Raw genomic sequence first — 13,558 nt, 5'->3', positions numbered from 1 at the left:
TACCTGATTGAAAACCATATTGATGTTTTGGAAAAAAATTATTTTTATTAAAAAGTTATACAAACGTTTTTTTAAAAATTTCTCAAAATTTTCACTACCTAATAGATAATGAAAGTGAAATTGGTCTATAGTTGCCACAATCGTTCTTATCACCTGCTTTTAATAAAGGAATAATAATACATTTTTTAAAATAATCAGGATAAACCCCACATTCGATAGCCTTATTAAATATTAAAGAGGAGAGGTAATGATATTAGTTTGGATGATCTTTTAAAAAAATAATTTGTCATTCTATATTCATAATATTGTTATCAATAATGAAATATGATTGTCATGGTAGAAGGACAGTTAGTCTACATTGTGCGAACGACTCGGGTGGTCTATTGTTTAACACTGTGTCGCTGGTTTTTTTTTTTTTATGAGTAATTAATGTGTTAATAAATATCCATCAAATTAAACCTATGAGTTACTTTTATTATAACAATATGAACATTCATCTTTTAATAAGTTCAAATAGCTGGTTCATTCATGTGACATTTATTAATTAAAAACTCCCAATCTGATTTATGAAAAACATTTTTTTAAATTTTTTTTTACATATTCTCACCAACATTGGTAAAATAATCATTAAGAATATTACAAATTTCAAATTTATCGTCAACTATTTTATGATCTTTACTATAAAGCGAGGCAATAGGAATTTTGGGTTTATTTTTATTTTCAGTAATATCATTAATAATACGCCAAGTAGATTTTGTATTTGAATTTACTCGCAAAATTTTGATATTGTAGAATACATGCTTTTTTGATTATAGTTTGAAGTAGATTTTTGTATTTTGAGAATTTAGTAGCAAAGTTTAAAGTTTAATAAATTTTCAACAATTTTGAATTTTAATATCCGTGGTACAAGTATTTATGGCTGTAATTGTTTATATTATGTATTAACAATACATATAAATTTATTTAATGATATTGTACTTATGTGATATACATATTACATACAGTAATTAAGTTTTAATCATATAAAACATTTAAATTATGTTCATTGTATATTTGTAATCATTATTTGGTTATCTATATAAATCTTTTATCCATACTCCTTCGGTCTCAATTAGTGAGGATAATCAACACCACTGTACCTGCATTTAATGTAATACGATGAAGCAACATATGCACAGGATTCAATAGCTAAAATGGTAATAAAATAATACAGTATTCAATCACCTGAGTAACAATGTTGTTAGGGTGATATTAAAAATCATAGGAGTAGCAGAGTATAAGTTTAACAATTAGAGCTTACTGTTGTAAGTTTTTACTTCACATTTTAAACTACACAACTATTTGTATACTATATACAGTGTGATTAGGATTTAAGGTACCACTAAATATCTCAGCTGGATTACCTTGTATTGAGAAGTAAATATTTTTGAGGACCTAGGGGGTACTTGAATACACATTTATTGTGATTTTCAAATTTTCAACACTTATACACCATAAGTACAATAAGTATAAGTACTTATACACTTATTACAAATAATAATAATTTAATAATATCGTAATTAGAGTTTCATATGATAATGTCCAAAAAAATTCTAAAAAATACAGAATGCACCCATATAAAATCAATTTTGTCTAACATTTGAACACAGGAGATTCTATATGTAGGTTGGAATTTATAGCGTGGTTCAATATTCAATTACACAATAATCCTTTAATTATCTTATCGTTATTGAAACTACTGAAAAATAAAATCAATTTTCACTTTTAAATTAATTAAAATTGTAATTGTATTATAGCAGTCAACTAAACAAAAATTATCACTTATTCAAGATATCCATCTAGACTTACGTACAATATTATTAAATTATTTGTAAACAGATAAGGTCGTAAATTAAACATTTATTTGGCACTTATTTTATTATTTCCAGTAGTTATAAGTGAAAATTTTGTTAAACACAAATTATGCATTAACTCAAATGTTTATTTCTCCAACTTGGTCAGTTTTGTAAATAGAAAATAACTTTATATACAAAACACGTTTAACAAAAATATAACTTATCCGAATATGTAGGTAAAAAGTAATGTTTCCATTTGAAAAAATGTATGTTGTATTGCGCATGTGCACATCAAAAATGTTAAAAATATGAAAATTATAAAAAGAAGTGTTTTTAAGTACTTCCAAGACCTTCTAAAATATTCACTTCAATACAAATTCACTGACATAGTTACTTGACGGTAGATAATTTTTTCCGCTATACTGGTAATTGTTACCTTATTAGAATATTCTTCTTTAATTTTCAAACTAAAAAATAAATTTTAAGTCAATGATAAAATAAAATAATATTTTATTTATAAAAATCAAATTAGTTTTATTTATGAACAATACTAAATCTATAAAAGAAATTGTTTATTTTATTTTATATTGATAATGTTACTTATAATAACCAAATATAATGTATTGTTAAGTATTAAAAATTTACCAACTAAAAATAATAATAATAATAAGAAGAAATTGTATTAATAACTTAAAGATAACACTGTTAAAGGCATGTATTATATGCCTAGATACCTGGTGGAATTATTTTATAACAATGTAATTTATTGTGAGCATTATACTGTTTATACAATTTATTTTAAAGTGATTCATTATATGGTTGTTCAGAAAGGACTAATTTTTACAACTTTTGTAATACTCTGTTTCAAAATTGAATACCCTGACCCTTACCGTGAATCTATTTTTTTTTGGTATTGTACATCCACTACCAGATTTACACATCTGGTGTTGCCCAGCATAAGTAGGTAAAATCGTACAGTTGTCTTTGGAAAGCTTACCTTTATAATTAGAACGAAGTAGGGAAAATTAGACTTTGGTACTCCCCTACAGCAGTTACAATGTTGTTAAATAGGAGATTCTCTTTACAGAGTATAATTAATTTAAAAAACTAGTGTGATAAATAGTTTCAGTTAAGAAATAAAAATAATTACTTACAACTTAATACAATTAAATAAAACAAACAAAAAAATAATATTTTAAATGAATATTAAGAGAATGTTAAACCCACATTATTTGTCTCTGTCTCACAAATGTATAACTTAGTAAATTGACAAATTGTATGTTTTGAATAATTAATTTAAATCTTTTATGCTTAATATTTCAGTGAATTTACCTATAAACTAATTCAAACATATTAGTATATGACAATTTTATGATGCATATATAATTTAGAATTTTAACATTTAAATTCACTTCAAAATTAGATATAAAAATAACTTATAATAAAAACTCAATAGGGTTCACCAGATAATATTCTTATTTTAAATTTGGTAATAAGTAAATTTACAGTAGTTTTAAATATAAAAGAGTTAAATATATTCTTCAGAACATAATATTTGCTATGTTTTACATTTGTAGGACAGGCAATGCATGCGAGTGTTGCATCCTCTTATATATAATTTATACTTCACTTTAGTTTTAATTTCACTTCAAAGTCTTTTTTTGTTTTTTTAAAATATTTTTAATTAATTTTATTAGTTCCGTCCAAAAAAAAAAAAACAACAAATATGTCATACTTTATTTTATTTGTTCTAACCCAATTTATTAAAGATTCAAAGTAAAGATTTGGAATATATTTTTTTGTTATGTAACACATAACATTTTCATTATTCTGTAAAATGAACTGATGGTAATTTTGGGTACTTAATTCATACAAAAACTTAGCCTAGGAAAATAATTGTTAATTCAAATTTTTAAAATGTAAAGACTGGATAATCAATAGGAATTAATTTAAATGGTTTTCCGGATTCAAGTAACCTCCATAAAGTTTGGTTGTTTTTAATTTTATGCTCTGAGTATATTATTTAATAACGAATGTGATATAAGTGTAATAGTTTCAAATATTGTAATTATTTTGTGATACATATATTTACCATATTTGGTTTTCATAACCTAACCTAACCTTGATTAAAAAGGAAATCATAATACACCTGACAGTTGGTTTTAACATCTAAAAAAATATTATTAATTATAATAGTTCTGTAATTAAGCGCTAAGATTAAAATAAAATATATATATTACGAGTATATCTAAATTTTTTTACAAAAGTTCTTCAGATAATTTTTTTAGTGGCTGAAAGCTTGCATAAATATCTAAAAAATACTTTCTCTTATTTTTAGAAATCGCATTTTCAATAGTTGATTGAAATATATAAATTTCTTTATTTGCCAAAATTTTACAAATACGTATTAGTTATTAATGCAGATAGTAATAAATTCTGCAAGGGATTCTTTTGAGAAGACCCTAAATTTATAAATATAGAGAAGATAGAAACAAAATATGTTTTTATATTGTGCAAGACATTGCTTACTTTTGTACTTTTAAACATTTTCTGAGGTACAACTTTGAATTCCTTTCCCCATGTTTTCAATAGAAATTCATTTTGTAACTAATTTACATCTATTGTATACAGACTATTTAATCATAAATTTATTTTAATTCTATTCTTGTAAAATTATCTAAATTATCATTTTCAGACCAATTATATAAATAAAGAGTTTTAACTTTTATTATACCATGATATAAATTTGATGATCTATTGATTTAAACTTATAAATAATAAAATAACATTATATTTAATAGTATATTTTTATTACTTGAATTATTTGAATGAAGATGAATTAAATTCACAATTTTTTTATGAGTATAACCACCATAAATTATATATGCCTTATAATTTGTTTTGTAGTTTCAATAGGATCACAGTTTTAATACCATTTTTCATAGTTTTTTAAAAACCAGAACCAAAACCTGAGATCTTACGAAATAACCTAAAACCATTAACCAAATCATCATTAAGTATTTTATCAGCTAAATGGTGAAATTTAACAAACATTAAAAATGTTAATACATATATAGTATATATACTAACTAAGAAAACAGCTGCATATGTGACCACAGTAATTTTTTCATATTGCTTTAAATTAAATTGTGTACATACAGCCAATACATAAATAAGATTCTTTTTTTTTTATCTAAAACTAAATGATAATCTTTAAAAAATTCTTATAATTTAGTTTAATTTATGTTAACAATCCTTTAAAATTATAGAGAAAATAGAATAAACATTTTTATTTGCAATTTTTGCAATTATTTGTACGCCTGCAACATCATGATTTATTAATTATTTCTATGCAAAAATCATTTCGGAATAAGATTATAAGAAAGGTATATAAATTATAAAAAATATTATGTCTCAAGTAAATATACTTATTGGCGCAGTATAGATTAGATTAATGAACAATTAGGTAACTTGAAGAAAGAATATTAAGCAGGTGGATAAGCTTAAAAAAACATAAAAAAAACTTTATAATTAAAAATTTATAATTATTATCTAATAAAGTGTCAAATAGATACTATTCAATAATACAGCTAAATATACCATTGTATATTATCATTGATTATAAATACTAGTATTTATAACCAATGATATAACCTATCTATATACATAAAATCATCGAAAGGTCATTTACTAAGAATTTTAAAAATTCTTAAACTATAAAGCTAAAATTTGGCAGTTAGGTATTTTAAAGGTAGAGACGTTAACTAAGAACAGATTTTGCAAAAAGCTATTCCTACGCTTTTGCTGCTAGAGACATAAAGATAAGTTATTCTGATTTAAAATGTAAAATAAATATAATGTGATATGAAACTTAAAAGGAATAGATATGATAGGCATATAGTTTTTTTTTAGTTTAGGTTCATACCCTTTTTACTTCTTAGAATAGTAAGTATTAAGTACCTATATAATATCCAATATTAAAGTGATTGATTTCTTTAAGAATAGAAACATTTCAGATTAAAAATGTAAGTTATTACAGTAGTAACTGGGAAATTTGTTGTAAAATATCTATAACATTACTGTATTTACTCAAAACTAAGTTAAGTTCTATACGAGAAATAATATTATTTTTAACTCGATATTATAAATATATACATAAACGTTAAGATAATTTGAATCCAAAATTTGATGATGATACGTGGACTACATAATGTCTTACAGCTGTTTTACAATGCTATCAAATCAAAAAACTCGTTTTTTCCAAACATGGTTTTTTGAGTTGCAACACGTTCTGATAGTGCGAATTATTCTCCACACATTCAATTCTTTTACATCTTAAATATTTGAAAACAATGGTTTTTTTATCATACACAATTTTTATGTCACTTTTTGTATACTCCAAAATTACTATTTAGTATTTTATACTTAACCAAATATGCTACTGTGGACCAATTTTAGATGCATAGATAGGAAGGATATTTTTTAAATTAAAAAGTAGATTTGACCTTAGTAACTTGTTAATATTTCAAAAGAATTTGTTTCTATATAAGTACCATTTTTAATCCTTTTGTTTATTTTTTTATGCATGTTATAGCTAATCTATTTTATATTAATAACAAAGTACCTATTTGAATGTATTTATTTTTAAATAAATAAGTTTTCTGGATAGTACCATACATTTATTGTTTTCGTCATTTATGTATAATTCTATGTTTTTCTAATTTTCTAAAATTATTTTATCATGTACAAACATTAATACAGTTTACTTACTAGTTACCTCCATTATTTGACTATCATAAAAATATTGTCTAACTTTTTTAATAATTAAACATTATCACACAAAAATCTATACATTTTAGTTATAATGGTAGGTAATAATGTTCCTATTTGATAAATGATTTGTATGGCTATAATAGTGTACTCTGTTAACAAAATTAAATTTGTTTTTTGATTAAAGTTTACAGGTATCTGAATGAAAATATTTGTCGAGGAATACATATTTATCTATCACCTTTAATCATGAAACATACATGAACAAAATGAAATTACAAATAAGACACGTTTGTAAACAACTTAAGACTTCAGACTACAGAAACAGAATACAGATTACAGAACTATATAATGTTTCTGCTTGCCCCGTAAATTTTCCATTTATCGTTTCTGATAAGGCGATAACCCGTAATACTGCATATTCTATTGCCTATACATATATTAAAGGGAGTTTAATAAACATATTATATTATTTTTCTGATATAATATCTTACATCTTACAAATTACAATCTATCAATAATATACTTAATAAAATATTATTTATATATTAGTAATTTAAGAAAAATTTTTTTAAGTTTACAGATATATATATATTTAAAGAGATTTTTAAATGAAGATCGTTATTAATATAATATACAAGACCTCAGACCTCCTCATTAGTATTATTTTTATTTATATATATATATATTATTACATTATTATAACTTTCACTAATAATCCAGGTATGTCATTAATAAATTCATAAATTTAAATCTATAACTTACATAATTGTAAAAAACTATAATAGTTGTAGATTTAGTTTAGATTTTTTGGTTTCAGTATGGACCATTTTTGAGAAATATTGTATTTATATAATATTATTATTTCCCATGCCCTCTCCACTGGGATTGATAACTCAAATATGTTTTTGTATATATATTTATGTACATCATTAAAATATTATATTGTTGAAGATCATTGATGGTTATAATAAAAAAGCCTTTGATGGGTTTTATTTAAAAAAAAGTATGATATTATAATATCTAGACAATACAAATATGAATAAAAGTCTCCATCAATAAGTAGTAATTTGTTTTTAAATTATTTCAACAATAAAACAAACCCAATTTTGTTGAAATCAGGGTTTGCTTGAAAATTTCCGTTTTTCCTTTATTGTTTTTTTGTTTTGTTTTTGATTATTATGAAAATTGAAAAGTGATCGTAATTTTTTAACCTATTCAAATATCAATAAGATTCTATTTACTATAGCAGAACCAAAATCAAAGGTTATTACCGAACTATTTTTTCTGATATAATTATCGTGTTTAGACAAAAAAAAAACAACACATTTTTATAAAACTAATACATTTACCTTTCTGCACAGATTAATAAGTGTAGGTAAAATAGGTACTTAATATTATTATTAATAATATAACAATTTATTATACAAGGTGACCCATTTAAGATTCTTTGCTCATTTTTTCGATTTTGTAAATTTTTGAAATACTTTTTTTTATATAATCTGATATTAATTTTTATACATTAAAGAACGCCAAAAAATATTCTACTTAGAACTATGAAATTAAAATTTGTGTTGTTAATCAAAAAAATTGAATTTTAGAAAATGATCAAAATTTAAAAAAATATTTTCTTTAAACAACGTTATTTTACAATGACGTAAAATAATGAGTGTAGACATAGACATTTAAATGGATTACCTTGTATATAGTACTATAATAATATTCAGTTAAACTATATTGTTTGTGTATTTGTTTCTACATATTTTGTTATTATAGTATTTTAATATTCAGTTATTCATTCTACCTATTATATTGTTCCATTACCTCGCAAGGTTATAGGCACATGTGCAAAATTCCAATGCCGACATATATAATGATTATAGAGTAAAACGAGATTTGTCGGAATGTAACTAATTATTCGGTCATTTAATTGACTTTTGTCTGAAAATATTCATTTTCAAATAGATTTGTATGTCGCAGGGCCTTCAGATTTGGGTCTATAATATCACCAGAATAAATTACTTTGATTGTGCTTTTAATTACATCAAACAAATACCTAAATGAGTTTTAATTAGAGATCATGATTATGTCGTGTTTTTAAAAAATTGACAAGTGACAAAAATTCAATTTAATGAGCTTAATATAATACATAATGTATAATTTATAGGATTTTTTTAAAATATAAAATAAATATTTATGCAAGCTTTGGCTAAATGTTAAAGGATAGTACTAAGCGATATTCGTGAACTAGTATTATTTGGACGAGAAGAATCTATGGCTGCTATGGCCTACGGTTATTGGTGTATCGGTGTAAAAAAACTAACGTAAATTAAATTATTGTATAGGTAGATAGAGTACGTCAATTGGTCATATACAACTGGTCGTTTGGTAAATTGATTAAAGTATATTTTCGTCGCGAAACATACAACGTTATGTATAGGTACAAATGGACAATAATCATTATTATACATTTTGCGATAATAAGTTGAATAATAGTGTGTACAAATTTACAGCCAGTATGGCGGTATTATTGGACAATATTATTAATGGATAGAAACAAGAAAAGAAAAAATCCAAAATATTCGATTAATACAATTTGAAATTGCTATTCTAATAAATAATATAACTTTCCAAAAACCAATAATTCCATAGAAGGATGGCAAAATGGTTTTTTATTTATATTAAACTCTATTATCTTTAACATTTGAAAATTTATAATTCTTACAAAAAGAAAAAAATCTAAACCGTCTAAAAATGGTCCAATATTGACAATATTGTACCGGAGCAGAAATTCCTAGAAAACGGAAGAAATATAATGACACCGCTGAGAAGATAAATACAATATGTAAAACATTTAATAATAGAACATTTTATAAATAGCTTATAACATATTATAATACTTTTTATTCATATTATTTTTTATAATTTAAATTTATTTTCACACATATTATTACATATATTTTAAGAAAAATTTAGACAACATTTTATTTTTATATAATAAACATATTATTTTTAAAACGACTAATTTACCAAACGACCAATTGATTGTAGCCCAGGTAGAGAAGATAAAGGCGCAGAATCCAATAATAATTCACGTGTTATCGGTGCAGTTTGTATGGGGGAGGGGTTGATTACTAGTATCACATTTTTTTTTTTTTATATTAGTTCTACTATTTTTTTTTCCAATTATATTTTTGTGAGTACATAGTATCTAATTAGTAGGGAACGGACTTAAAATGCTCTGTAAAACAAGAATAACGCCTTAAAAATACGATTTAATGCACTCATAACAGAATTTTTTAAAATGCTCTTAAAATTATTTATTTATTCGTATAATTGTATATACTAAAGTATCTAGACGTGTCAATAAAAATTTCGTCTGGTATCACATTTATCTAATCGGTAAAAACATAATACATAATAGAAATAAAAGTATAAAATATTATACGATAAATAATATTTAATTTTATTCTTTTAAAATTAGTGTTAAATAAATCTAACAACTCTTAGTGCTTACATAGAAATACAATTGCATTTCCAACAACACTGAATGTCTGAATATTAATGTTTGCTGTAAATTAATTTATTGTTTAAAGTAAAAAATATACTTAAGGGATCGCTACACCAGTATTTGTTTTCTCTGTCTATCTCCCACATAATTTAGGAACAAAGATACTCCGTTATTCTACGATTACGACTCTCTGGTTCAGTTTAGGGAAAAAGCACCTATTATATATTTTATAAAGAGTATTTTCTGTGCATTGACCGTATTGATTTTTAATATTTACATTTTTTATAAAAATAAACATGTTTCAATTATTTTTAATCATTAATAATTTATTCAAAATTATAAATATTAAAAATCTATCCGGTCAATGCACAGAAAATACTCTTCTTTATAAAGTATATAATAAGTGCTTTTGCTCTAAACTAAACCAGGGAGCCGTAATCGTGGAAATACTGAGTATCTTTGTTCTTATATTATGTGGGAGATAGACAGAGAAGACAAATGCTGGTGTAGCGGCTCTTAATAACAAACAATTGGAAAATATTTTATTGTTCTAATAACTATTTTGAATTGGGTTAATTATTTACCCGCAAAAGATATTGAAGATATGAATACTTATTTTTATACTGATTATTCGAAATATATTATTAGCTTGAGTTTAAATCAGATTTGGAGAATTTTAACTACTTTTGTCATATCCTTGAATTGCAGTGCAGATAATTGCAATTTAATTTATTCAAACCATGTGGCATGTGTAATGATATTTAAAAATGCATTAAAATTGACATTGCCCTATAAAAAAGAAAGCAATTTGCATTAATTAAGGTAGGCTAGGTTAGTATGTATTTAATGAAAATTAAATTAGAAATTATTGCAAACTTTATCGAGTGTAAAAATAATGGTTATTAGTCTGGAACACTATAATAAAATAAATTTGACTTATTTTTATTTATTTTATCAAGGATTAAATAATTAAAAAATATATCTTATCTTTAAAATGATTTATACATTTACAAATGTGAAATGTTTTGCTTTTATTGACAATGTAATTTTCACGAATATTTCCATTGCAATGATCAACGGCCAACGATCATCGTGCAGTCTTTGTTCATTGTTTGCTTAGTCGCATTGCCATATATTTTTTAACATAATTAATTTTAAGATGATTTCATTCAAACCACAATCATATCAGTTCTTAACTGCATTATTTACACTTTTCAAGAGATGCAATAAATATTTTAAACGCGTATAGCAAAACTATAGACATTGATTTAAATATATATTTATTACTCAATAACGTAAAATTAATATTCATTTTCATTGTAATTTAAAAAAATACGATTATTAACTTCCAAAATTAAAGATTTCACATATTGGAATTAGGTATACTATTATAAATTGTTTAAGCATATAATTTTAAGATTAAATAAGAAATACCTTCAAACTACGTATTAAGATTATCTAAATAGGTATAAAAATAAGTGTTGGTTTCAAGCAGTAGGCATTATTTTTGTATAGTTTGCTAATACAGCGGATAAAATTAAACACAAAGTAATAACTAATCATTTTTTTAATATATTTTGTTAGTCAATAGTTCTACTCACAGAAGTAGACACTAGACAGGTTATACACTAACCTAATGGTAATTTATTATTTAAATAAAGAGAGCAATAAAAATTAAGGGAATAATAGTAAAACTTTGGTACTAGTAATACTATAAGTTATAAGAGTAAACATTTAAGTATACGTTATTACTAATTTACTATAGTACACAAAAATCGTTAAAAATTGTCCCCATTAATTTAGTATAATTGTTTATTATTTAAATGGTAAAAGTATTAATATTATCGAATACAATTAATAAAATTAAACATTACATTGTTTTTAAGTTTTGTACTACGTATAAAAAATTGTTTACTTTTGAGCTATTTTCTATAATAATATAAAATTACATAATTTATTGAATTATTATTAACAATAATAAATAAGCGTAACTATATATTATGTTGATGACTTTTATGTATTTCTTTCTTTTTATAAAATTCTAAAAAGTTCTTATAAAGTTATAAATGTATTTTAAATTCTGGGTGTTCCGACATAATTAAATTTGTTGTATAAACGTTTGAAGTTCATATTTTGATAAAATTCGTAAGTTATTTTTCAATAAAAATTGATTAAATGTTCAATCTTTATAGCTCAGATTTTAAAATATAATACAAGGTTCCTTGCCAATACTTCATACTAAACTAAACAATTTAAAAAGTATATATACAATTTTTTTTATAGCCATTTGAAGTTAAAATCGTGTTAGAAATTAGATATTTATATATGAAGAATAATGATTTTAGTTAAGGCAGAACTTGTAACTTTTATGTGTATTATTATATTTTATAATATATTTAATGCTATTTTCAAAACATTTATTTTAATTTAAATAGAATACGTTATACAGTAAGTTCCTATTGACTCAAAAGTTTATAACAACAATATTTGATATAAATATTGTAATTAGTATTAAAATAATTAAATATTAAAAATAAATATAATTAATGCAATGTTTTCGACAAATCTGATTTAACCTATACCACCTACCATTTTACTACCTAATAGTAAAATAAACTATTGTAAGAACTCTTTAAATAGTATTTATAAATACTTTTACATTTTTATAAACAATTTTTTTCACCCATTTTAATGACTCAATAAAATGAACAATTTTTTTTTAGTTTATAATTGTTTGTTGATACTATTTTTTTTAAAAATGTTGTATAGCAGCATACATACATAACTTATGAACGTGATTATACTATATCGTGTTGTCACTTGTTATTATTAATACATCAATACACCGTTCACTGCAGTGCAGAACTACATCAGTATTGACTTACACTAACTTGTTATGGGTACCTATGCAAAAAATACATTATACAAGGATTTGTGCGTAACGTAATTGTGTTATAAGAAACACCGGTTTGGTCGCATCTAGCGCGTATAATACATAAAATGTATTATTTTCTCAACATATATTCGCTAGAATAGATTATTACCAGCAAGTTCATAGGCATATCAGCGTTATGTGATCTTAGGAACCGCCCACATCCGTCCGCCCACGTCACAGCGTCTTGGTCTTGTGAGAACCTCACAAGACATAATAATGTCGATAGACGCTGAGCGTTCTTAGATGCGTAACGGCATGGCGTGACCGTGCTATTTCATTGGTAGATACGTTTGCCGCTCTCGACGCGCAGATAAAACAAAATAAAAACAATCGGTCCACATAACATTATACCTATAAAATAACAATACTTACGTAGTGAAATACCGAAGATTACCGTTGCTGCAGTAGTTTTAATTTTTCAAACATAATTTTTTTCTGTTTCAGTCACCAAAAGAAGATTTTGCATATCGAAAAAATATATATTAAAACACGTTACGATATTTATTT

This window comes from Rhopalosiphum maidis, chromosome 3 (genome assembly GCF_003676215.2).
Source record: "Rhopalosiphum maidis isolate BTI-1 chromosome 3, ASM367621v3, whole genome shotgun sequence".
NCBI classification, from domain to species: Eukaryota; Metazoa; Arthropoda; class Insecta; order Hemiptera; family Aphididae; genus Rhopalosiphum; species Rhopalosiphum maidis.
The sequence above is the reverse complement of the archived record's forward strand: the minus strand, read 5'-3'. Positions refer to the sequence as shown.